Source organism: Micropterus salmoides, unplaced genomic scaffold (genome assembly GCF_014851395.1).
Source record: "Micropterus salmoides isolate LMB-PRFRI ecotype aquatic unplaced genomic scaffold, ASM1485139v1 Ms_hic_scaffold_2910, whole genome shotgun sequence".
NCBI lineage: Eukaryota > Metazoa > Chordata > Actinopteri > Centrarchiformes > Centrarchidae > Micropterus > Micropterus salmoides.
The window spans coordinates 3,954-28,627 of NW_024042163.1; the positions used below are offsets into that span (position 1 = coordinate 3,954).

Below are 24,674 nucleotides of genomic sequence, written 5' to 3' on the forward strand. Positions count from 1 at the left end.
CTCCACACAAGCACGGCACATTATCAGCACGAGGACACGTAGTCCGTTAAAGTGTATTTTCTAAGTATTTCTTCATCGCCTTCATGTTAAAATTTTGGCCCACTGCTGTCATGGTAACATAACATTACACTGTATGTCATCTAACGTTCGGCCGTTTCTTATTTCTGTTTATTTATCGGCCACCAATGAGCGAAAAAACAGCTGAATCTAATGGTACAGACGGTCTGTGACTGTTTGCACAGTCTGTCAATCGTTTCAGTTGGTTTCTTTGTCCCACACTTATGCAGAAATACATTTGATTATCATACTGAATTACTCAATATTGAAATAAATCCACGTCAGAAGCATTTAAAGTTTGAATTAAAGTGGCCTAATTAATGTCTGTTATTGTTATTATTACAACACATAAATTACATGGAAATTGGATTCATTTTAAGATATGCTACTATTGTCATTATTCTAATGTGCTTCATCAGGATAATTGAATAAAGTATTTATTCATTGATTAGACATGTTTTTGATATTTATTTTGGATAAATTGGTATGTTAATAGAGTAATAGGCAACTTTTATTTTCTTTAGAATATACAAAATTAGTCGTTAGAATTATCGACTTGAAAAATAATCGTTATGTACAGCCCTAGACTTAATTCAATCCGCACTTCAAAATGTCATTTCCATATCAAAGCGGAATTGCATGGAATTTATAAATTGGAATTGGGAGTCACATTACAATGTTAATGGGAGCTTTTTAAAAAGGGATGCGCCAATTCTACTTAATTCTACAGCTAAACTGGTACTGCTCTTAACCAGTATCAATGAAATACCAGGGCTAGGGCTGGGACTATGATCAATGATTTCCCCTTATTTATTATCTATTTATCATATTTTACACAAATAGAGTAAGTTCTAAAATACTAATGACAAGGCAACATTTTTAAATTACTTATTTTGTCCGAGGAACAGGCAGAAATCACAAAGTCTGAAGATATTGAATGATATAAAACAGAGAAAGACAGAGCATTTAAGACATTTAAGGAGGTAGAAATAGTGACTCTTCAATAATCACATCATTATTTATTTATTTTTTCACAAACTCACTGCAAACAGAAAACTGCTTCTGGCTTCTATGTTCCTTACTAAATCCCCTGAATTAGATTTGAGTGGAACATGAAAGTAAGGAGTGAGCAGAGTATCCATTAGGTGAGCTGTTGTCCACTGATGGGGGATAGTCCTGCCAAGCACAGGGTATTCATCTCACTGGAGCATAGGGCAGATGCTCAGGATGGTCAGGTGAGATGTTGCTTCGTCTAGACAGCCTAACAGCCACAAACAGCTTAGCCAGCATTTGTAACCTGCAAACTCCAGCGATGGAAGAGACTGAAGCACAGAGAGACAAGGTGAGCCCTGCTACCTGGCAAAAAATATTTTATATTCAAATTAATTGACTTATTAAAATGACTTGCCAATGTGAACATATTTGCAAGAGGTTGAATGAAGAACTAAAACCCCACATAACAAAAGAGATTTGAATTTACTTACAAAAGGCAGGTACATAGAGACTAATTAAACAAACTGACACATGCCAGCTTTGTTTTCCGCTTTAAATGCGGTCTTACAGTGAGTTAGAATTACAATTTTGTTTTCAACGATTCCAACAGATGAAAAGCATTACTTCAACAACACAAAAGGACAGCTTCATATTCACCATAGATCTGAATCAACACCTCTGAGACAGAGACACAGTCTAAACAAAAACTACACGTCATGAGCTTTGCAATGCTGGCAGTTTGCCCAAACTGCCATTTTTAGTTGTTTAACACCAACACACAGACACAAACTAGTGTAAGAGTGTAAAATCTGGACCTTGAAGTTTATGTTTTCATTCTTTAAGACAACACATATGCATGCACACACACACCTACACAACTTCAAGAGTGTATTCATAAAACACATTTCCTACAACACTCATTTGCTATTATGTATAAAAAATAATGATAAAATTACTATTATAAAAAAGGTAAAGTGTGCTAACATACAGTTTTTACTGCAACAATCTCCGGGGCCAACATAGTAAACACCATTTTTACCTTTCAAGTATTCAAAGACTAGACAGTATGATAAGTAATGCACATGCAGCTCTTTAAGGGGTATACATTTTGTAATTTATACAAACCAAGGAGTTGTATTATTATGATTTGCCTCTTTGTCTTGGGGTATTTTGGGTGCTGTAAGGGAGACCGTTGCAAAGCGATTGCTGCAAAGCGATTGCTGCAAAGCGGAATGCAAAAACACTACAGTAAATACTAGTTGGAACCAAAGACAACAAACAAATTTCAACTGTTCACTCTTTACATTGTTTTAGCATTCCCTCCTCACTGCTAGTATCTGCGTTACATTGAGCTAGAGACATGCTGTGTGGAGCAGGAGGGCTGAAACTCGAGTAACTCTGTTACTAAAAAGCAATCCGTATTACTACATACAGTGCACTGTTTCACGCGAAGATTATAACTGTCGCACAACGTGCTTACGCTTTGGACAAGTGAAGACGACGTGATTTGATAGCACGGATTGCAAAATGGAGGAATAGAGAAAACAGTGAGGGACAAAGAAGAGACAGGCCAGAGAAATACAACAGACTTTCTGTTGTATTTCTCTGGTCTGGACACTTTGTCCAAAGTATGGGATCACAACTCTGTATAGTGTGGCTACTGTAAAACGGAACTAGCCTACTACAACAGCACGACAGCAATGCTTCAGCATCTGAGCAGAAAGCATCCAGTCTACGCATCGAGTCAATGTATTGGACCTGAAACAAGGTAACATTAACATTTAACGTAAATCACTGCTGGTTGAGATGAAGGCTAGCAAAGGCATGGCACAATTCTTAGTTGTAAATGTATAACCGGGCTTTTTGTTGTTATTGTTATTCAATTGGTTAGTCTGTGAGTTTGGACTGTACAGTGATATAAGTTACACAGCTGATCCTGGTACTGGGGGCGCCAAGCGAATCATCCAATTACTCGATGAATTGATGGAATAATCTGTAAAATACTCGATTACTAAAATAATAAATACCTGCGCCCTAATGAGTAGTGACTGGTATTGTGACAGAAGGAACATATAATAGTATAGTATAAAAGTGGATAATGTACAAACATTGACCAAAAAAAACTATTACAGAAGAAAAATGAAAGGTTGGATGTTAGCTTGGTGTGTCCAATTTGGCTTAACTAAGCAAAATAACATTGGTGTTTCCAAGTATGCAGCAAGGTTACTGCTGAATAAAAGATACAATACAACCACACAACGTGTTCAGTGGGTGAGTTGTGCGTGTCCAGGAGCAGCAGATAAAGATGCAGGACAGAAAATAGACAGTCACCACACCTCTGATGTCTTATCTGAACACATCACTGTCACACAAACAAGCCGCTTGCTCCTCATAAGCACTCACACTCTCTGAATGTGAGGGCGGATGAGTGTGAGTCACTCTCCCTTCTGGCCATGAAAAAAAATCCTGCAATCTGTGGCAGAGAAACTGGGCCTTAACAAATTTGCTTTAAATACATAGTACTTGATTTTTTCAAACATTTGCGCAACCGTTTATTAATTGGTTGATCAGGACGTTCTGACACAACATAAGACCAATGCTTTATGCAGCTCAGTCTAGACCCAAGCCCTCCAATTTACCAACAACTAAGGACAGAGGGAAGAAAAAACTGATGCAGAAAGCGAAAAACACAAGCTCTAAATCTGGCTGATGCAATCTAATGGAACATCATATTACAAGGGGCCGATGCCCACAACTGCCAGTAAAGGCCATGTCCACACTAAGCCTGCAAACACTGAAGAGGCATCTTTTTCTCCAAGTTCTGCCCTTCTATTTGCACTAAGAATATGTTTTCACACCCATCATGGTGCTTTTTTGAAAATAACCTCAAAATGCCAGCTTTACATTGTGATGTGGAAGGAAAAACAACGCTCTGCAGAAGTGATGACAAATGTTACAGTTAAAAGTTAAAGTTACAGACCTGGCAGCGTGCTGTGTAACACGTATATGAAGAAACCAACATTCTGTTGCCTCCAGCTTTCTGAATGCTGAAGTCAATCACACGATACAGATGTTCTCATTAACCTGCATTTATGTTTTTAGAGTCAACTTTGGGAGCATGAAATAGTGATTTGATCAATGGTCTAAGTGCAGCAGCACAGGAATCGCTCTTTGCATTGGTCAAAGGCTAACGTTGGAAATATTTGTGTGACCAAAACCAACAATGAATTTATCCTGCTAACAAGTGTTTTCTGTGTACTCCCAGCCTGATACAGCACATGCCTTTGTGCCATAGAACTCCATTGTCATCAAAAACCTATAGAAACAAATAGGGGAGCCACACTGTTGCACTGCCTGATATGTCCCTTCAAAACATCAAGAATGGTTTTATTCTGAAGCTGTGAGAATACATTTTCGCTAACTATGTGCGCATGCTCCAAGACAAAGTTTTGTGTTGACTCTTATTTGCTAATTTCACAAGCGGACAGAAATGAAATGCACCTGCTTGGGACAGGTTTGGGATGTCATTATGCATCCATGTTGTAATGGTATCAGACCACATTAACCCAGCAAGGCAAAGACAGGAAAATGATAATACACTGGAGGTAGGTAGGTAATGAGCAAGACAGTTATGCATTCCTGTGCCATCGTAGTGAGAATCAGGTGCATAACAGCAGGTAAAGACAGCAATAAGAGAAACATATGGACATTTCAAACTGAAGATGCTGGAAGTGAACACTCCAAGGAAGCGAATAATAATGGCATCATATTTTAATGGACAAATAAATGGGCTGTTTAAATGAATGCTGAATGTGTATGTAGAGGTGAAGGAGGAAACAGACAGCAAGGGAAAATTGAGACAAGGGATGAGGATGAGTCAAGGGAACTGACATAAACGATGACAGGACAGGAGTAATTAAGACAAAGGTTTGTGGTCTATAATGTTTTAAATGTCACGAGCTGTAATACATTCGAATCAGAGGAATAAGCTGCTGACTACATTTGGTATAAATTGTGTGTTGTTTCCCCAACAACACTTCTAAATATAACCCTCCACAACTGGAGCAAATGTTGAATAATGAAGAGTGGGAGGTTCTGGAAGACATTGCCAAGACATTGGAAAATTTTGCCAACAAATTTTAACTGAATAATCCACTTTTTTTAGTCTTGCAAGGCTCACGGTCAAACACATGGGAACATTAAATATGCCATGATTCACCCTTACAATTTTCATGTGTACTGCTTGTTTAGTCATCTGTACATTTTTCTCCTTATTTTGTCTCCTTATAAAATCGCCAAAATTCAATTAAATAGGAAATAATGCAAAAATCACAAATGCATAAACGACATCAATGCCTGTCAATAGATCAAATGTTTGAAGTTTATGAAGCATATCAATATGACTGGGTCCTCTAGGTCTCTAGAACTGCTGGTACATCAACATCTTCACTCAGTTACACAAACCGAGAGCACTGAGGGATTCTTCTCAAAAATGCAATCTTTGCATTTCTGACTCTGAGGCCAAGTCAAACAGGAGAGGTGGTGTCAGAGCTGGCAAGTGCTGTACAACAGAGATGCTGTGGGAGCTTGGCAGGCGTCAGTGCAGCGGAAACAAATGAACTCAAAATCAAAAAAAGACATGCAAACCTAGCACACTCTAAGGCTACTGAAAGGTCATCTGCTGGCATCTGATGTGCCATGTGGGGAAACCTGTTTTCTCAGCAACCATGCTAGTACTATCGCCAAACTGCCCGATGGTCTGTGTGTGCTTCATGGGGTTGGGGTCCTCCCCTAAGAAGCTTTGATGTTTTCTAATAAAAAAATGTGCAATTTCACATTATTCTGGACCATTATTATTATAACACCTGTGTTCAAAAAGTTGGAAAAGCTAAAGCAGATTATAAATAAACAACGCCTCAAAAACTTAAAGACTAAACTTGCTAAAGAAGTCCACTGGGGAGGAACAAACACCATTAGATCTGGGAAAAGTCAATCAGTTAGGTTTGCCCCCTCTTTAAAAAAAAGTCATTATCGTTTATAATGTGAAACACCAGGAGGAAGTGACAATCAGTGTGTGTATGTGCGCATTGCCCTATATACTCACTGTGCAAGTTACGCAGGGCCCCGACTCCCTCCTTTGATGAGAAGATAAACTATCCTCACAGATCAGGTAGGCGGGCCCAGATCAGGTACGAGAGCCCCTTTATATAGAATCTTGCCAAGGGCCTCAGGGAGTTGCATGCTGATACTCCTAAAATTTTCAGGCTTGTGAAGCGGTCAATGCAGTGCCACAAAGTTTTGGCCAAAGGTCACAAAATGAAGTGTGAGACACACAGCGCCTTAAAATGAGCTTTAAATAAACAAAACAAAGTTCTGATAATCACTATGTAAGAACAGCAGAACACAATCCTTCCTGGGGTCTTGTGGTTGGCATCAGTAGAAGGAGATAAGAAGTGGAAACCGAAGGAATGTGAACTTAACTAGCCAACTCCACAAAAACCTTCTTCCCATCCCCCACCAACAACCCCATAAAAACACACACACACACACACACACACACACTACAAACCTGACACTTTTTTAAACAAAAGCTCCTCGATGCATCCCCCCCTTTGCCCCTTTCTCTACTATGGTTCTCCTGTTGTCCTTCTGTTATGGTTATCTACATCTCTGAGAACAATAAGGCTGAAGGAGTGGAGCCCAGAGAGGGCTAGAGAGGGCCACAGATGGATGTCCTGCCACCCACCCCCATGCCACATTCAGCTCTCACTTCTGTTGATAGACTGCAGAGGGGAGGCATAGTAGTGAGTTGTAGAGAGTTGGTTGTGGTGGTAGGAAGAGATGGAAAGGGGAACTAAACCTATTGTTACCATATAGCAATAGGTGACATCATTTCACTGGCCTACAGCTGCTCTCTCTTCCTAAGAGAGGTGGAAGAGAGCGGCCAGTATGTTATGAAGAGAACGAAGATTCCAGTCAGTATATTTCTGCCATCCTCAAAGATCTGGAGGACAGCTTTATAGAGAAAACGTGGTGGAAGGTTTTTGGATACCATTTGAGGACCTCTACTCTACATAACATGCTGTGCATCTCTTCTACACTCTTTCACACAGTGAGCTTCCCTCCTCATCAACAGGCAGAGTTGGTATTGATCTTCCCTCTGGATTTTCTATTTACAGTCTGCTGGTTAGCAGGGAGAGCAAGGAGGGTGTCTTCTGAAAACTTTACTCAGCAAACCATTGATTTACCATTAAAGCGGTACCCTACATTCCTCCACCAAATCTGTGACTCTCAAATGACTCAAACAGAGGACACGCACACACATCATATTTTCACGTGACCCCTGGCCTTAAACACCACTGAGTAGCAAAACCAAACCAAGTGGTGGTTGCAGCCAGTGGTTTGTGGGCAATTAATGTTGCCAGAAAAAGGGTTTTCTGACACATGTGTATATATATTTACTGTAACACCCAGAAAGTTACGCAGCACCTGACAGAGCATATAAACATCTGGTCTTATTTCAAAGACACATTCTCATCAAAGGGCTTACAATGATAACCTTTTTGCATGTTTGAAATAGAAAACTGCTTGTTTAGTTATCATTAACAGCCCATTCGAAGTATTGCAGGGCTCGACAATAACGGTGGCCCGATGGCCTGGGGTCAGTGAAAAGTAACGTTCGGACTGTTGAACCAGCAACTCAAAAAAATAAAAATAAATAACAACATTAGAAACTCAACATCCTGCAGTTGTTTTGCAGATCTCGGTGTGCACTGCTGGCCAATCAAGAGGTGACGTGACGAGTGGTTGTCAAATGTTATTTCTCTAATCTTAATCAAGCGTCAACCTCTGGGTCAAATAACGACGTAAAGTGAAACCATGCAGACGGAAACCTGCATTCCCTCTACCAGCCAGCAGGTGGCGAGTCTGCTGGCTGGAAAAAGAAGTCCGGTCCCATTAGAAATAATGGTAAAATTACCCTACTTCTCAGCTGATTTATTACCTCAGTAAACACTTTCCTAATGAGTTTATGCTCTCAGTCGCTAGTTTAAAGTCTTCTTCAACACAATGTGAACAGTGAATTTTGGTCTTATTTAGGGGGGAAATAGACCAGAAAGCAGTGTATGCTTTAGGGCGGGACTACCTTGTGATTGACATGTCGCTACCATGGCGAAAGAGGTGAATACATTTTTTTTTTTATTAATTGGCTGTCAGCAGGAGAGAGAGCACATCATGTTTGAGTCTGTTAGTATGTTTTGTTTTAAAAATAAATTGCATTTTTAACCTTTTATTTTTTTTTATAATTTTAACTGAACTTAGTTTAGTTTCTTTTATATCCAGGATGTATTTAATAAACGATTAAACATGTCAACAAAATGACATAACTAAGTCTTTGGTTTTGTTGTAACACTGATAAATAACTTTTAGAGGCAGGGACAGTATAAAATTGTCTTCGGGCCAGTAAGTTTCAAAACCACTGGCCCGGTGGGACCAATTGCAAAAAAGTTTAACGTTGAAGCCCTGTATTGCTTTGTCTGTGCAATTCAATGTACACCAGCTTTTTAAGTATTCACATCCTTTGTGACGAGGTTTTCTTTCCGAAAGCAGATGCTAAATGTTGTGGCAAACATGCAATGGCAAATTCTGAATAAGGTAACATCACTTGCAAACCCTTGATTGAGCATGCTTGTAGACAGATTGGCCAGGCCATGCAATTGACCCTTCGCTAAGCCACGCCCCAAATACGCAGCTGGCCAATCACAGCGCAGTATAGCACTCTCTCTAACTGAGGTCTGACACTTTCATGGCTGCGTTCCATTGACTCTAATACAAAACGAGTCAGCTTTTTTTAGCTGACTCGTCTGGTCAAACGCTGTTCCTGGGGCACTTGTAATAATTACAGTCGCTACCCAGAGAGGTTGATAGGAGAAGTACAATTTATTCTCTTTCCAAAACCTGAAATAAATCCAGAAAAATCTCGGCTGTGGATTGTTCCTAATGTAATGTTAGTTAGCTAAAGCTAGTTAATTTCCTACTGAATGTAACGTAATAAAGCCCTACTCATCTGCTTTTTAATGAATGTAATAATGAATAGAGGCCTACCCAGCTTTACAGGAAGTGTTGTCGTTCATATCGTTGTCTTTTGTCTCAATCGTCGGGGGATGCGGTGGTTCACTTGTACTGTGTGAGTGGTAGGCTTTAGCTTCTATCTTATTTTTTTCTCGTCTGTTTGACAGCCTGAATACAACCTTCAAATGTATAATGCAACTGCAAAATTGTCTGCTTCTTTCTGAGATCGCTTTTTCCAACATATTTGTCAGTATTTCTCCGGGGGGGGTACAGTAATAGACAGTGGCAGCGCCAACAGTTTGTCGGACTTAGCAACAGTAACTAAGGGGGCGGGGCTTAGCAAAGGGTCAATTGGCTGAGCAGCATTCTCACAGTCAAACCACCTCTGAGCACAAGAGTACTACTGCATACTGATGTCTAAAAAAGCCATAAAAGTGTACTGCATTTAGTGATGAAGTCTCTCTGTGGCAAAAGGGTTGACCATGGAAGCAACAGCAATTATATGTTTCAGGTGAAACCTCTACCACTGAAAGACAGCCAGAGCAAGAAAGTAGGAGCTTGAATGGCTAAAACTGTCAGGAGACAGCCAGTGGATATTGCAGGGTGTGGTGACTCTATATTCCAGAAAAGGGAAGGCATTCCTGGGACAAACAAGCAAAGTGCAGGTTTGGCCGTGAGAGCCGACAGCAGAAGTGTACCATAGGAGGAAAAGAGCTGAAGAGAGACAGCAGACGAACAGAGCAAACCAGGAGCTCCAACATGGAGGCAGCAGCCATATGTCAGCACAGTTCAGCACACACAGGGTTTGTAAGGGAAGGTCTGCAAAGGTAAAGTCTCTCTCTCTCTCTGTATTCTGTCTGTCTTCCTGCTTTCTCTGTTTGGTACTAGTAGCATTACATGTACCTCCCATCCCCCAAGTCTCTCTAACACACACACACACACACAGCTCCCTTCCTTCTACTCTGCAGAGAGGCGTGCAAGTTGGAAGAGGAGGGCCAGGAGGATGAAGTGGCGTGGGAAGGGTTAAGTCCAAACAGATCCATCTGCTTCCTCGTCTGTCCTCCTGGCTGGCTGCTGGCCCCAGCCCAGTTTTTACACAGCCTGCAGCCTGATGCAAAGTATAAACACATACACACAACTGTACTGCACACATCAACCACAATGCTGACAGGTTTGAGTTTTTTTATTTTATTTATTTTTTAAGAGGGAAAGGTTTTTGCAGTTTTCAAGATGGCCTTCAACAAGATACTCATGCCCTGAGCCAAAGACCTGACCAATAAATTTAAATAAACACTTAAGAATGTCTTTAGCATTTTACTATACAAAAGCGCCCATTTTCCTCCTTGGATTGATAAATTCTAGAAGAAATGGTTCAGATATAATCATATTTCAAATATGTATGTTTACTGTGATGATGTCACACACAAAAAAGATTACTCTTGCAGGGTTTCCAATAAATTAACTTTTTTGTGGCGGCTTGCCACAATATCATCGCTGACCGCCACATATTGGAGCACTGACTTAACATAATGCATGCTGGTTAGAAATTTTGTACGACTTTTGCCAGCACTGCAAAACGTCATCAAATCGCTCGACATTAAAAGTTCGAGGGAGCAGGGCGGCTGAAATTTTCTGCGTCTGGCGAGCGCAGTTCCTTTTCTCCAGCTGTACCAGGTTGGAACCACCTTTTGCCTGATCAGAGATCAGTCACTGTTCTAAGCTCACGCAATCTACGAGAGGTAGAATGTGTCCGACTTGACTGCAGTGTTTTTATTCCCCGCCCCTGCAGTCGCCTGCAGATCACGTTTGACTATCAGTCGGTGAAAATCAGCTGCAGTCTTCTCGTACACACCTATTGACAACCGTCACGTCTGTAAATAGCCCCTCTTCTCCGTGCACAGTCTGAATAGAAACATGATAGTTCGCTGGAGTACGGATTGTTGCCAGCTTTTCCACGCAGAGAAGATTCATGAATCCATCTGGTGTTGATGAATGGTTAGTATCATGAACACCGCTGCACAAATCTGTAGAGCACATCGCTTTCAATGTCGGACATCCACCTTCAAAAAAATTATTAGCAAGCATTTAAGGGGCCTAACTAATAATGGAGCTGGCCCGAATGTAATTTTTTGAGCTCGATAGTAATTAAGAGCGAATAATCAAAGCTTCGCCCCCCGCTCAGTGGTCCCGTTATGACGATTGTTTAAAAGGATCGGATATTGAGCAGTGGAAGAGCGAGGCAGAGTGAAAATAGATGTGTGCCGAACCGGGTTGGGGGCTGCTGTACAGATCAAGGGGAACCGTAGCTGACAGTCAAGAGTGAGAGAGTCTGATCCGAGCAGGTGCAGAGCAGAATCCGGGAATAGTTTAGCCGGTCGGGGGTCCAGGCGGAGAGCGCACGGGATGAGCGTATTTTCGGTAGTGGAACTAAATCTAACATGTTATTATGCAAAATTCACTTTTAACTTTAATTATAGCGACTAAATGCTCTTCTTCTACAATCGGCCTAATATAATTAGGCTTATTTAAATGCATTCATTATGTTGTTGTTTGTTTGTTTCAAGCCTACAGTTTACTGATTAATTTTAAAATGTAGGAAATTTGACTGTTTTGATCTGTAATGAAATTAAGCAATTGTAAAATTAATAAACACCATAACATCCACACTACTGCTATCATCACTCAGTTTAAAGTGCTCACACACAGCTGAGAGCTTCATTTCGTTTTCCCTTTGATGTGAACTGGAGCGTTACGTTCACTGCTGTTGGCGGAGGTCAGGCACGCGAAAAAACCCATTAATAATCGAATCTCTTAATTGAAAATCCCAACGGTCAAATATTCGAATATTCGGGTCCAGCCCTAGCTAATAATGATAGCAATGTTAACATTAGAATATAGCTTCTGTGGGAAACACTGTCTTGATAGAAAAAGGGTGTATGAGTTGGTTAATACTTTTTATTACTTACCAGTGTAAATCTGGAGAAAGAATTGTGGTTGTCTGCATTTTATTTGCTACACGATACAGACATGCTCTATATATGTTCAGTCATCATTACCTGGAAGGGAGACTTATTTTTTCAGTCTAATGAAGGTGCCTGCTGTCTGTCTGTGACCACAGTCATTGCCATAGGGATAACACTGACCGCAAGAAAGCAGCCTGTGACTTGGACACACAGAATGTAAACTACAGCACACATTTCCTTTTGAGCCACCGTCTCCTTATCTAAAAGCATGAACACATATCTTGTGTTTCACCTTGGCTTGCTAAATGAGCTAGCAAACAGACATCCCGCAGGGAAAGTACATCTGCTAACTTCATCTTGCAGGACATATAGCTAGTTTGCTAGTCAGCTGTAAGATTTTGAACAGCTTAACAAATACCTACACATCTTAAAAGTTCCTCTCAGATGTGAAATTGTGTTGGTCATCTTTTGATATCTGCCCTTGGCTGGTAAGCTACAGTTACCAGGGGCAGCTTGTTTACTGTGTGTTTATTGGATCTCCGCCACTGCAGGCTCAGCTGTCAGTCAAACATGTACACTGGCCCGCCCATTCAGAAGTCTAGAGGCTAAAGAAGCATTTCTGGTTTATCTCCAATGACATTTAGCTTCTTTCAATGATTAAAAAGTTTTAAAAAAGAGGACAGTAAAGGCATTTATGGACGTTCAATGTGGATTAGACGGAAGGACAAGTTTCACCACACTTACATTCCACTGACTGATAAGTGTGTAAGATAGCGTGGGTAAATTGAAAGACTAAGCATCCCAGCTCACTTACTCTGATAGTGACCTTACAATAATATACAACAACCTGTAACCTACAATGACCTTACAATAATATACAACAACCTGTTTGCAGTGTTTACATAACAGTTGCAATAACTTGAGAATTCTTTCTCTGATTATAATCACACAGAATTCATGTAAACACTGAACGTTATACACTTCTAATTTTTGCTTTCTACTTCCCACACATGACCCCTGGCCTATACGTACAAAAAATCAAGTGAGAGAGCAAAAAGTCTCAGCACATGAACACCATTTCAATTATGGGCCTTCGATGACATGAATATACATGCCTGGACCAATTCATGTTCTGTGCACAGCTGGACAGCTGCAGGGAATCAAAGGCACGAACATAAAGGGAGGGGGACAAGAGTGTGTACTGCTGCTACACCCTCATAAAGGAGTATGTTGTCACTGAGAGGAGGAGATGTCTGATGAAGGAACACCTGGCTAGGGAGAGGCCCAAATCTGCTGAACCCTCATGGTTAGTGCACCTTTGTATTTAAACAACACAACAAAGAGACCTGCGTCTATACTGTACTAGATTTGCAATGGCGAAGTTAACACAGAAGGACTTGTTTAGGCCGCTGAGGTGTGCGTGAGTGAATTAGCAAGCGAGAGAGAGAGAGCGAGAGACAGAGAGAGGGGCGTGCAGACTTACAGTATGTCAGACAACAAGGTCAGCCCATCCCAGGAGAGGTGTTGGCTTTCTAACAGAGTACAGCTACTTGAAACCAAGGTCACTGCTCTGTGGCTGTGATCAGGACAGGAGAGTGGGGCCAGACATGGACCGCTTTTCCACATGGCCTATGTATAGGTTTGATGAGTTGTGCAGGTTAACTTGATTGCGTAACCGCGTGTTTCATAGGTCTGTTTGTATATGTGTGCATGCCTGCCTTCAAATTGATGGAATTCAGATCACTGGCAGAAAATAAATAAATAAATGAATGAATGAATAACATACCCAAGCCCATTCAGGGCTGAATTTCCTGAAACCAGATGCCTTTCTGACATAAACAAATCAGTCCATTATTGTTACCATTATGGCTAGAAACAGTAGAGTAGGGATCTTAGCTGCTCTCTGTACTCATTCAACCTTTAATGCGTGGTTTGACTGCTTTCCTAGAAATAGAGACCCATTCAATAGCATTGCACTCTCATACAACAAAAAGGTTTTCCTGCAGAAACTCGACACAATCAAACATACGGTTAAGTTTATCAATTCAAACTATAGCTGCTAATCCAGGGCGAGCTCTTACACACTGATGTGGAGACATAAAATATGTGTCCCTTTGTTTTATCTGTCTACTGTCTTCAGTTTTGTCCTGGGTAGATGGAGGTATTAGCAAGAAAGAAGGAATGATGAGATGCTTTGCAGTCAACTTCATTAAAATATATAACCTTAAACTAAACATGCCAATATTCAAAACTTTGGAACACCTTAAAGCAGATGGTTTATTTTCATTTGGCGCACTGTACTTCTGCACAGTCATTTTTTTTAGTTACATACATGGTATTACAAATGCCAAAGATACATGTATTCTAGCAAACTATATTGACAGATCTGTGAAAGTATGTGTCCTTGTTTGTGATTCTAGGAGCAATAGGGACATGTTGAGAGCTGGAAAACATGAATAAGATTTGTATTTGTACACACTATCAACAACCCCAACATTTGTATCAGTGCACACCATCCACAGGAGCTGGATGAGGCCTGTTGGATGTTATTGGATGGACAAACAAAACCAAACCGTGTGAGAAGGGAGGGCTTCTTTAATGTTATCTTATCCTCCCCCACCTTGGACAACGGCCTAGCAGCTCTAAAATTAGCTGTTACATCTAAACAGTCTTTGGTGTAGCAACTACTCTTTGATGGGAACTTGGCTCATGGCTGACACACTGAAAGCACAGTCAAGCTCGTCTCCAAATGCACGAGATGAAGCCAAGATGGTATACAAATGTAAAGTCGAGATGCGCAGTGCTTGACTGTCACCACTTTTACATTTGTAGTATTTGGATGAAGCTCTTATCAAAAGTGACAACGAAGCAGCACCACTACACCTATAGAATAAACTATATTATAGTTCACCAAAATTAAGTGTAGGGTTAAGGAATAACATTCATCAATTTCAGCACAATATTATATAATAATGATAATGATATATCGAAATGATGTTATCACGTTGTGGGAATGTTTGGGGTTTGTATATTGAAGAATTTAACTATACTGACCCAATCTGTATTTTATTACTTATAACAAGTGCATGACAAGAAAAATGTGAAGATAAATTAATCACATGGCTGAGCCACACTGAATAAAAATAAATAAAATAAAAGCTGCTGTATATACCGAAGTGATGTTTAAGATGAATCAGAATTACAAGAAGAGACGGTAGCGGATATGACTGAATAAGGAGACTGTGACATGTGACTGTATTTTTTTCTAAAATACAGGGTTCCAGTTGATGAGAGAATAAGTGGTTAGTAGAATACATGGCAATTCATAGACCACCAACGTTATAAAGCAGCAGTGAGTCTAAATCAGTCTAACCACCAGGTACAGATCCTGTTTGTGAGTGCGTGTATTAACATGTACTTAAGCTTGTGGAAAACAGTGATCGGGAAACAACCATGACCTCCCAGCAAGAGCAAAAAAAAAAAAAATCTCGATGAAAGCCAACCAACATCCTGTGTTCATGGCTGTGCACAGATACTACAATTTGTATGTATTCTTAGGGTTCCCAGCCCGAGTGGGCAGGGAACCCGCGAATGCAAGACATCGCGGTTGTGCAAAATTTGGTGGAACTCACCCCTAGGTGGCGTTATTCAACCCCCAAAAATTGTTCTTCTATAACCACAAGTCACATTGACATGAATATTGAACCGAATTGTTCAGCATGGTCCCCTCACTACAGGCACCAAGGTTGACCCAAATATGCCCATAGGTGGCGCTGTTATTGCAGATTAAAGACATCAAAAAAAAATCCCATTGACTTACATGCATTTTATATCTCTACAACCACAAGTCTGATTGATACCAAATTTGGAGCTATTGTTCTCCATGGGGGCCTAATGACACCTGAAAAATTGCAATTCGGCCAAAAGGTGGTACTATAGTGGAAGCTCAAATACCGTCGGAAAATTCCATTCATTACAACGGGATTTTGAACCAAGGCACATTTTGCCTCAGAATTACGCGCCACTACATCTCACATTCATTAACCAAAGATGCCTACGTGTTTGGGGGATTCTGCCGATTACGATGTTATAACACACGCCTCTGTGCATTGATGTTTTCATTTTGATAAGTCAGGAAAACTGAAAAACCTATTTTAAGTAACTCCTCTGAAGCCACAAGTCCGATTGGCACGAAACTTGGCACAGACCATCTCTTGGCCGAGCCATTAAATGTTTATAGAGGGAACAAAAAACGTCCGAATTATAAGCTAACAAATATTTGCGCAAACGCTAAAACCAGGATGTCACGTCAGATCGTTTGGAATGGCCGATATGCACCAAACTCGGGGATCTTATCTGGCACGCCCTCCCGAGGGGCTGTGGCGCTATTAATTGGAAATCAAATAACACTCCCATAGACATACATTCATTTCAGATCTCCATAACTGCAAGACCCTTTCATTTATAAATCTGCTCATTTATTCTCCACGGGCCCCCCGAGCCAAGGTGGGGCGCCCGGGCCGACTTGCGGGGCCAGGGGGGCAGCTTGCGCTGGGCAACTAAACAAGCACAACTGCTTGCAGTTCTAGTTTTATTTATTTTTAGACAGCCGGAGGGACTTTCGTGTGAATGAAATGTTTCTAGTATTGACATTTATTGGCCATTTTATTTCTACGCAAATACTTGCCAATAGGTTTTGCAATGATAGATGACTTGTCTGACCCTTGTACATATATTATTACCTTTGCACAGATATAAATAACCAAAACCCTTCAGAATAATAAACGAGAGAAATACCCAACCTAATTTACTGTGCAAAAATGCAGTATGAACTACATTAACTGTTGCAGCATCATGTTAGTTTGTGACAGGCAAGTGTCTTCTGGTGCCGAGTTACCTTCTGTCTTTATCATTTCACTACTGAACTCCTCTCAACAGTTAAATTCGACAACGCCTAAGACAGAAAAACACAAAAATAAAAAGTAAGCCTTGGGCTCAAAGCTGGAAGATACACACAGAGCCCTAACTGGTCTGAACCTCTATTACACAGAGCACACTCGCCTCCCTTTTTCCTTCCTTCTAGCAGTGGCAGACGGCTAGGTGGGGAAGAGTGTGTGTGTGTGTGTGTGTGTGTGTGTGTGTGTGTGTGTGTGTGTGTGTGTGTGTGTGTGTGTGTGTGTTCGATTGCACAGGACAACTGCACAAAAACACAGAATTAAGGAATCCTTACAAACCATCTCACAACCTGTGAACCTTGAGAAATGTGACACAGAGCTCTAACTCTCCTCAAATGAACTCTGACCTTCTGTGTCTCCAGAGCATGCTGATGTGGAACCCCATGGGCAAGCAGTAATGCATAGTACTGCATTTCCTTGCTTCCTATCTCCCTGAAACTGTACGACTTACGGGAAACCTCAAATTCCTCTGCCTAAGATGTGAACTCCCTGCCATTCAGCTTGCTATTAGCGTATTTCTCCACACTCCATGCCACAGTGCCTAGCCTGTTCATTGCAAACAGACTCCTTCTATACGACATCAGTATGCAGCCTGCCTGAGGGGGAGGAGGAGGAGCAGCAGAGGGGAGGAAGAAGGGAAGGCTGGGAAAACAAAGCCTCTATAGTAGTCTCTCCAGCCGGGCCAGGCCGAGCCGCACTAGCGGAGGTGAGTTATGTAATGTGACTGGCAGGGCCCACTTCCCTGTTCAGAGCTGCTGCACACACTAATCCCCACTGAAGAACAAGCCCTGCTTTGGAGGCAGAAGAGATAGAAGGGAAGTTGTGAGGAAACCAGTGGAGAAGGTGTGATTACAAGAATTTTAGCCTTTCATCTGCACCAAATAGAACACACAGACACTTCCCCTCTCAGCTCCTCTGCTGAAAGATAACAGTCAGAATGATATCAGCACTGTTGATGACTGGCTACAGCATACAGAGGAGACACCGCTTTCATACAAAAAGCCTGTGTATGACATGCGATAATGACACAATCAACACACTCTGGCTACTCATACTAGATTAAGAGATAGAACTACATGTAAATAAACAGAGGTCAAAGTTCACACAAGGCCTGACATTGTGGTTCCAAATACATCACTGCTAAACTGTACATTTATAGCAGATATGTATATTTTTTCTATGTGCTACACACGGTTGTCACATTTGCAATGTTGATTTTATATTTATGATTCAATAAAGCAGCTGGTGCAAATGCTCTTGTCTAGTGTGGTAGGACCTCTTTATTCAGTTGTTATAAAAAGTTAATGCTTATTATGCAACAGCTTCTGCTCTACATTGTCTTATTCAAGCGTTTCAGTAATAGAGCATAGAAGAATATACGTGTGAATATCTACTAGACTGGTACATTGTAGTGGCTCTATATTCACGCTTTCATGCCAAAGCAGAGCACTGTCAAACCCACATAAAAACCAAGATAGGGACGCAGGTAGTCAGATATGGCATGAGCTTAATGAGGCTGAGGGGAAGTGGCACGAGTACATAGTGAAAGAGAAACACACAGTGAAGAAAAGGACAAGTGATCAACAGGCACCTCGGCCAGTTCTGCCAACCATGGAGACTAGAGATGGAGGATTTAAAGCAGTTAAAAATAAAAGTCTGATTCTGATTTACTTAGCTGCTTGCCTGGAAAGCATGTGACTGGTATCACATGAGGAAAGGGAGGAGGAGAGTGGCAGAGGGTTTGTGTGTATCCAGCCCCCATAGGCACACACGTACACAGCATGTATTCCACTCCTGGCACCATAATAAGCTTTGTGATCAGTTTCCTTGGTTTCCACTGACAGTAAGCAGATATAGGCAGCTCGGAGAGGTAAACAGTAGCAGCTCTTGCTGGTGCACAGCCACAGGCACACAGACACAAGAGAGGCGGATGGGAGGAGTGGAAGAGGGTCAGCGAAAAAGCGGGATGGAGATGAATTTGTGCAGAAGAAGAAGGGGATGAGCTGGTGTTGCAGCTGTTTGTTAAGGCTAGTTTGAAAAAATGTGTTTCAATGATCCAATATCTATTCTTAAAATCCCAAGATCAACCTTTTCTCAGAAAACGTGCCCAAGCTGGCTATATTAGCAGGCTTGAGTCATGACATTCCCGTAAAGCTGTGGCATGAATAAACAGTTAGTGTTTACAAACCGGCTGCAGTTTACAGGACTATCGTGACCTGAGATGGTAAGCCGACTGGGGCTATTTCATAACCAATCTAATGATTGCTTCTATGAGAGGGATAAAACTGATAAAAAGATGTTGTACGCTGATCTGAGCTCAAATTGTGTTGGCTAAAGAGATGTCAACTCTGGCTACGAGATGTCAAGCCGTGCAAATAGACTGAACGGTGTGTGGATTCTACTTTACTCAGTCTGCCCATGCCGGATAGCTAACAGCTGCCTGCATAAATATGATACAGACAGGCCATGTGTTGCTATAGGGGATAGCTAGCACACATTTTAATCTATGCATATTGAAAAATACATAAGTGGTGCAGGTCTTTTATTATTCTTGGTCAATTGTTTTGCACATTTACAACTTAAAAAATGTAGATGTGTCATATTTTTGTCGTTTTTCAGTTGGTAAAGACGACAAATCATTGGTCCACAGCTTTTAAACCAGAAAATGTGTTTGCTATTTACACAATTTATACATTCAAGGAAACAGCAGCGTTGTTTGCTTGTTTAATGTATATGAAAGTTAACTTGCTCGGATATATTGACACACCTTTGCAATGAATGCAATCCATGATAGCAACAATCAGGTAAAATCTGCGTGTTTCTTGACAGAAATTTGAACAACTGTCCTTTATTAAGCTGTGGCTTGAATACTTTGACAGTAGTTAGATTGGTGTGGAACTTTGCTTGCACTGCTTTTGCACTACATTGTTAACTAGTGTGACATTAAGATGTACAGTTAATGTGGACATTCATAATCTAGAATTTCTGATCAAAGCTTTCACTGACAGGAATATGCATTTTAGCATCTGCAGTGCATGTGTGAGTGAGACAGAGATGGGGTAATGGAGGGCTTTTGTTGGACACATGTTAGTTCTGCATTACAGAAGCTGTGACCTACTTTTCACAGTCTAACACACACACACGTGTGCGCACAGACATAGACACAGCCTCTGACAAAGGGACAGGAAAGCAGAGGTTAGGCATGCACTAAGCCTTGTTCTTAATAGATGCATTCCAGTGGATAGAGTTCAATGCTGCTGTGCTTTCAGCCTGCCTGTTGGTACAAGCAACTCCTGCACACACAGTCTCCTGCATGACTAACAATAAAGGGTAGAGCCTGATGCTTGTAGTATTTAAACACATATGTATACGAGTACGCTCAAGCACAGAGTCTTTCGTCACACTTCAAAAAGAAAGAGAAAAATAACCCACTACATTGGTTGTTTGGTTAAACAAGAAATACTGAGCTATCTGATGTTCCATTATTGTAATGATGTCATTCGCTGAGCTAAACAATTAACAAATATGCAATTCAAAATACATGTTTTCACATGTCACATGGTTGACACGACCATAAACTCCATTCCACAAAGCAAAAAATGAGGGGCCAATATTCCTTATATAGTAAAATTATGAACGCATGTATTCATAAGAATGCCCACACATACACACACCATAAAGTACCGCATACCATGTATTTTGATGCCAGCACAAACAGATAGACCACAAAAAAGCCAAAAAAACATATTTTTAAGAAACAAGTGCTTTAGTAATAGTGTTCCAATGAAAGCAGCTTTTAAAAGGACAGAGTCAAGTCATCAAGTCTGCTGGTTATAGTTTCAAAAAGATGTTATTAGTCAACATACCGATTCCATGGCTGTGGGAGAATGTCAGTGGGCTAAAATCCAACTAGAAAAACACCTGCTGCAGAGTCCAGAGAATCCTGAAAAACAAGAAGAAAACAAAACCAAGCATTAATTACTAGGACAGCACAGGTTTCACATTCCTTACAGATGGGTATTGGTGTGGATGCAGAGGGTCATGTTTCTCCTCCCAGTATCAGTTCCTCCATAATATGCTGGCATGCTGAGAAAGGCTGATGGAAGAACAGGATACAGAGGTATTAACATGAACTGAGGCATTTGGTCCTTTTCGTTCCCTCGACCCAACACTTGACATTCCAAATCTTGTCTTTATCCAAAATAACATAGCTCTGTATCACAGACCTGTGCTTTATCCTCTCCTGAATCATATGTACGGAGCCCACATCTCAATGTGAAGTAGGTATAGACAAATTATTGGTTTACCAATATTTTTGGTTTTAAACTTCCTTATAGGAATGCAGACAATCACAAGCTGTCTTTTTTGTGACAGAGCATGAAAGCATGACAAATGGTACCAGCTGTAGATTGTGCACACAAAATAGATTCAACAACATTCGATTCAGCCATTAATAAACAGCCTGTATTTTGTCGTGTGTGGCAAAGAGATGGAGACACATTAATTTAGTAAAGCCAACAAGCCGAATAGCGTTGAACAACTGCTCAAAGCAGCAAGTTATATTTTTTTTACTTATGTTTAATGGACTGTAAAAGTAGCACATATACAGAGGACACCTCAAGTCAGTGAACTGAAAGTCAGTGACAGTCTCACAGCAATATTTAGCTAAGTTAGTTTACCTTATGTAACATAAGCCACTAGTCATAGCCAAATACCAAAGACTATAGCAGCAAATCAGTAGAAGATTTAGCTTGGTTGTCCCAAATACATTTCCATATCTGGTCCACAATAAGCAGCCAAATGGAGCAAAAGAAGCCCCTACCTAACCAGCTAAAGCCCAGCATCCCAGTCATGCTCATGTTCCTAACCTTCCTGGCTGGTCGCCCTCCCCCCAATCCCTTTCCAAGTATGAGGACAGGGGTTTATCTGGATTTTGGGGGGGGGGGGGGGGTATTTAACAGAGGACCAGTGTTGGGCTACACTGGTGACACTCCATTGATTATGGGACTCCCCATAAGTGTAATGAAGACTAACAGTCAGCAGCAGCATGATGTCAAGTCTTCCACTATTTAAAAAGACAGTACTTGTAGCACCAGAACTGCATTTGTGCAGATAAATGTGCAAGTGTTTATTTATTATTTGTAAGTGCTCATTTATATATCTGCTACAACATAATATCAAACAGGACCTGTGTGGAGGATTTTACAGGATAGAGTACAAAGGCAAGCAGGGTGGCAGGTGGGTACGTGGGACAGGATTAAGGCCAGACCTCACTGGGATGGCCTAAGTGGTAAGGAGGAGGATGGTTAGATGCGTATTTGTGTTTGTACTTGAGTGGAACCTGTGGGGTTTTCCCAGCGGGAAGCACAGGATTGACGGATTGTTATAATCCAGCTAGGGAACAGAACACTACCCTCCCAACAGAGTTTTGGAAACAGTATACAGACAATCCCCCTTGATGATCACCTACAAAAACAGACAAGAATTGTATTTAAAAAGCATGTCTACACTAATGAGCATAACACTGACAGCAAATCCAAAAACTTTAGGAAGACCAAGTTTAGTCTCCAAATTAGGGATAATAGATAGACAAGAAGGCATAAGCAGTAAGTCACGCCTTTATTACAAAGTTTCCATTTCTATCATTTCCTAACATAAAGACGTGCTAGCAAGCAAACCATGGGACAGTCAAGTATTACTGTACAATGAAAATGTTTACATTGACAGTAAAGGGAGTGACACAAGTGGAGCCGCTTTGAGTAAGAAAACTAATCACCTATTGTCTATTTCAGTGACAATTTCACAGGTGTACCAAGCCTCTTAAGAGTTGCTAATGGTTGAAAATTGCTTTTAAACTTTGATATGTTGTTATTACAGAGGATTGAGAAAGGTGGTGCTTATCCTTTAAGTTTTCCTCCTACAGGAGATCCGGACTGACATTTGTTTTCATTTTACTTTACAAAACCTTGTAAAAGTGTGTTGTATAGTTCCATACACTAAAAAAATACACATCAAGAGTCAATTGCAACAGGTTTTCGCAAGGTAAAACTTAAAGTGATTACTAAGTCTCCTACATCAGAATTGGGATGGCTGTGTCCCACCGTTTCTGTAACTTTACAAAACAAACAATACGTCATTTACGCTCACTTAACAGTGACTGGCCAGCTGTGCAGAGGTGACAAAGGAGGCAGGTCTGAACTTCTCCCTTAAGACCCTTTTTCATTCCTTACATAACAATGTCTGCCACTTTCGTGTGTACAGCTAAGTGCAACACTATGAATACCTTCCAGGAGAGAATGTCTTAAAATGTCTGCAGTTATCCACATGAATGACTTTTCACTCTGCTTTCTAGTATGGACATTCAGAAGAGATCTAGTTGTTTTCAATCACAACCTGACTCTTATAGTTCCCCACCAATGTGATCCTTATATTTATTAAAATGGTAACAATTTCAGTGAAACATCCCGGTAGTAACACTTAAGTTTCTACCAAATGCTGTTGCATGCACACATTAATTGAACAAATTACTATGCCACTGTTAATGGTAGTACGTGTCAAACAGAACTCTGTTTAGGAAGAAATTTCCAACAAACCCAATATGTTTACAGGGCTGGAGTGGTTTCATACGGGATGGCATTGACAGGCTCTTTAGTAACGGTTGCTTCATAGCTAATTAGCTTCGACTAAGCTACACCATGAGAGAATGAGAGGGTGATACGTGTGTAGCACACACAAAACACTGCTGACAGGCCAAATTTACACAGAACATCAATTATATCCTCGATCAGATCAGTCATTAGAAAAGACAATAAAATGCATGCACAAGTCTGTCCACGCTGGCAGATATATTCCAATATAATCTATATAAGCTATGTAATATTTGTGCAAAAGACTATTGCCGTAGAGCTGGTGAAAAGGTCAGAGACGAAGGGTCAATCCCTTGCCCAAAGTTGGGCTCCATTTGAGCAAGCCTTATGTCAAAGCGCTGTCTCCACCCTATGTGGAGCTGAGGCAAAAACATTCAGCATTGCCATGCCTAATTCTGCATCACCATCACATTATGTCTGGCCATTCAATTCTTTTGCATGTTTACTGGACTGTCCTGTTTTCTAACAGCTGTAATATCAGCAGTGTGTTAAAGAACATTTTGCTGAGCCCATCACAGCATTGGAGGTGTTTGCTATTTATTGGTTTTATTTATTGGTGAGAACTGATAAGTTTGTAAGCCACAGGGCAGTGAGTTAGCACGTGGTAGTCAACGGAGCTGCCTAACCAGCTCTTCAAAACACTGCTGTAAGTGAGCGCTGGTTTAACAGTGACCTTCCACAAGAATCAGAGGGTGTCTTTGGTGCTTGCAGACATGATTGCAGATAAGGATAAATCTCTTCACTGGAGCTTAGAGAATGGCACAGCACTAGAGTGACTGAAGGATTTGGTTGCAGCAAAGCAGGACCAATTGCTAATTAGTTTGCTTACCTAACCGTTGTAATAGCGGTATCAACACTGCAAATGTCCTATATTTTAACCTACTATGGTAGAGACCCCGTGCGCGCGATGTCTAGCATGCAAAGATTTGGTATCAGGCTTTTGAAATGAGGGGACACCCGGAGATGACTGGCAAAGGAAGACGTTAGAT

General features: G+C 40.9%; 1 long non-coding RNA gene across 1 annotated transcript; it reads right to left on the bottom strand.

Annotated features, from left to right (window-relative positions):
• Positions 1–1,067: 1,067 nt before the first annotated feature.
• Positions 1,068–20,977, bottom strand: LOC119882107. The gene is made up of 2 exons (XR_005440460.1): positions 20,905–20,977; positions 1,068–1,379 (listed from the first exon to the last, which is right to left on the bottom strand). It is a non-coding gene; the product is annotated as an uncharacterized LOC119882107 (long non-coding RNA).
• Between the last annotated feature and the right edge of the window lie 3,697 nt (positions 20,978–24,674).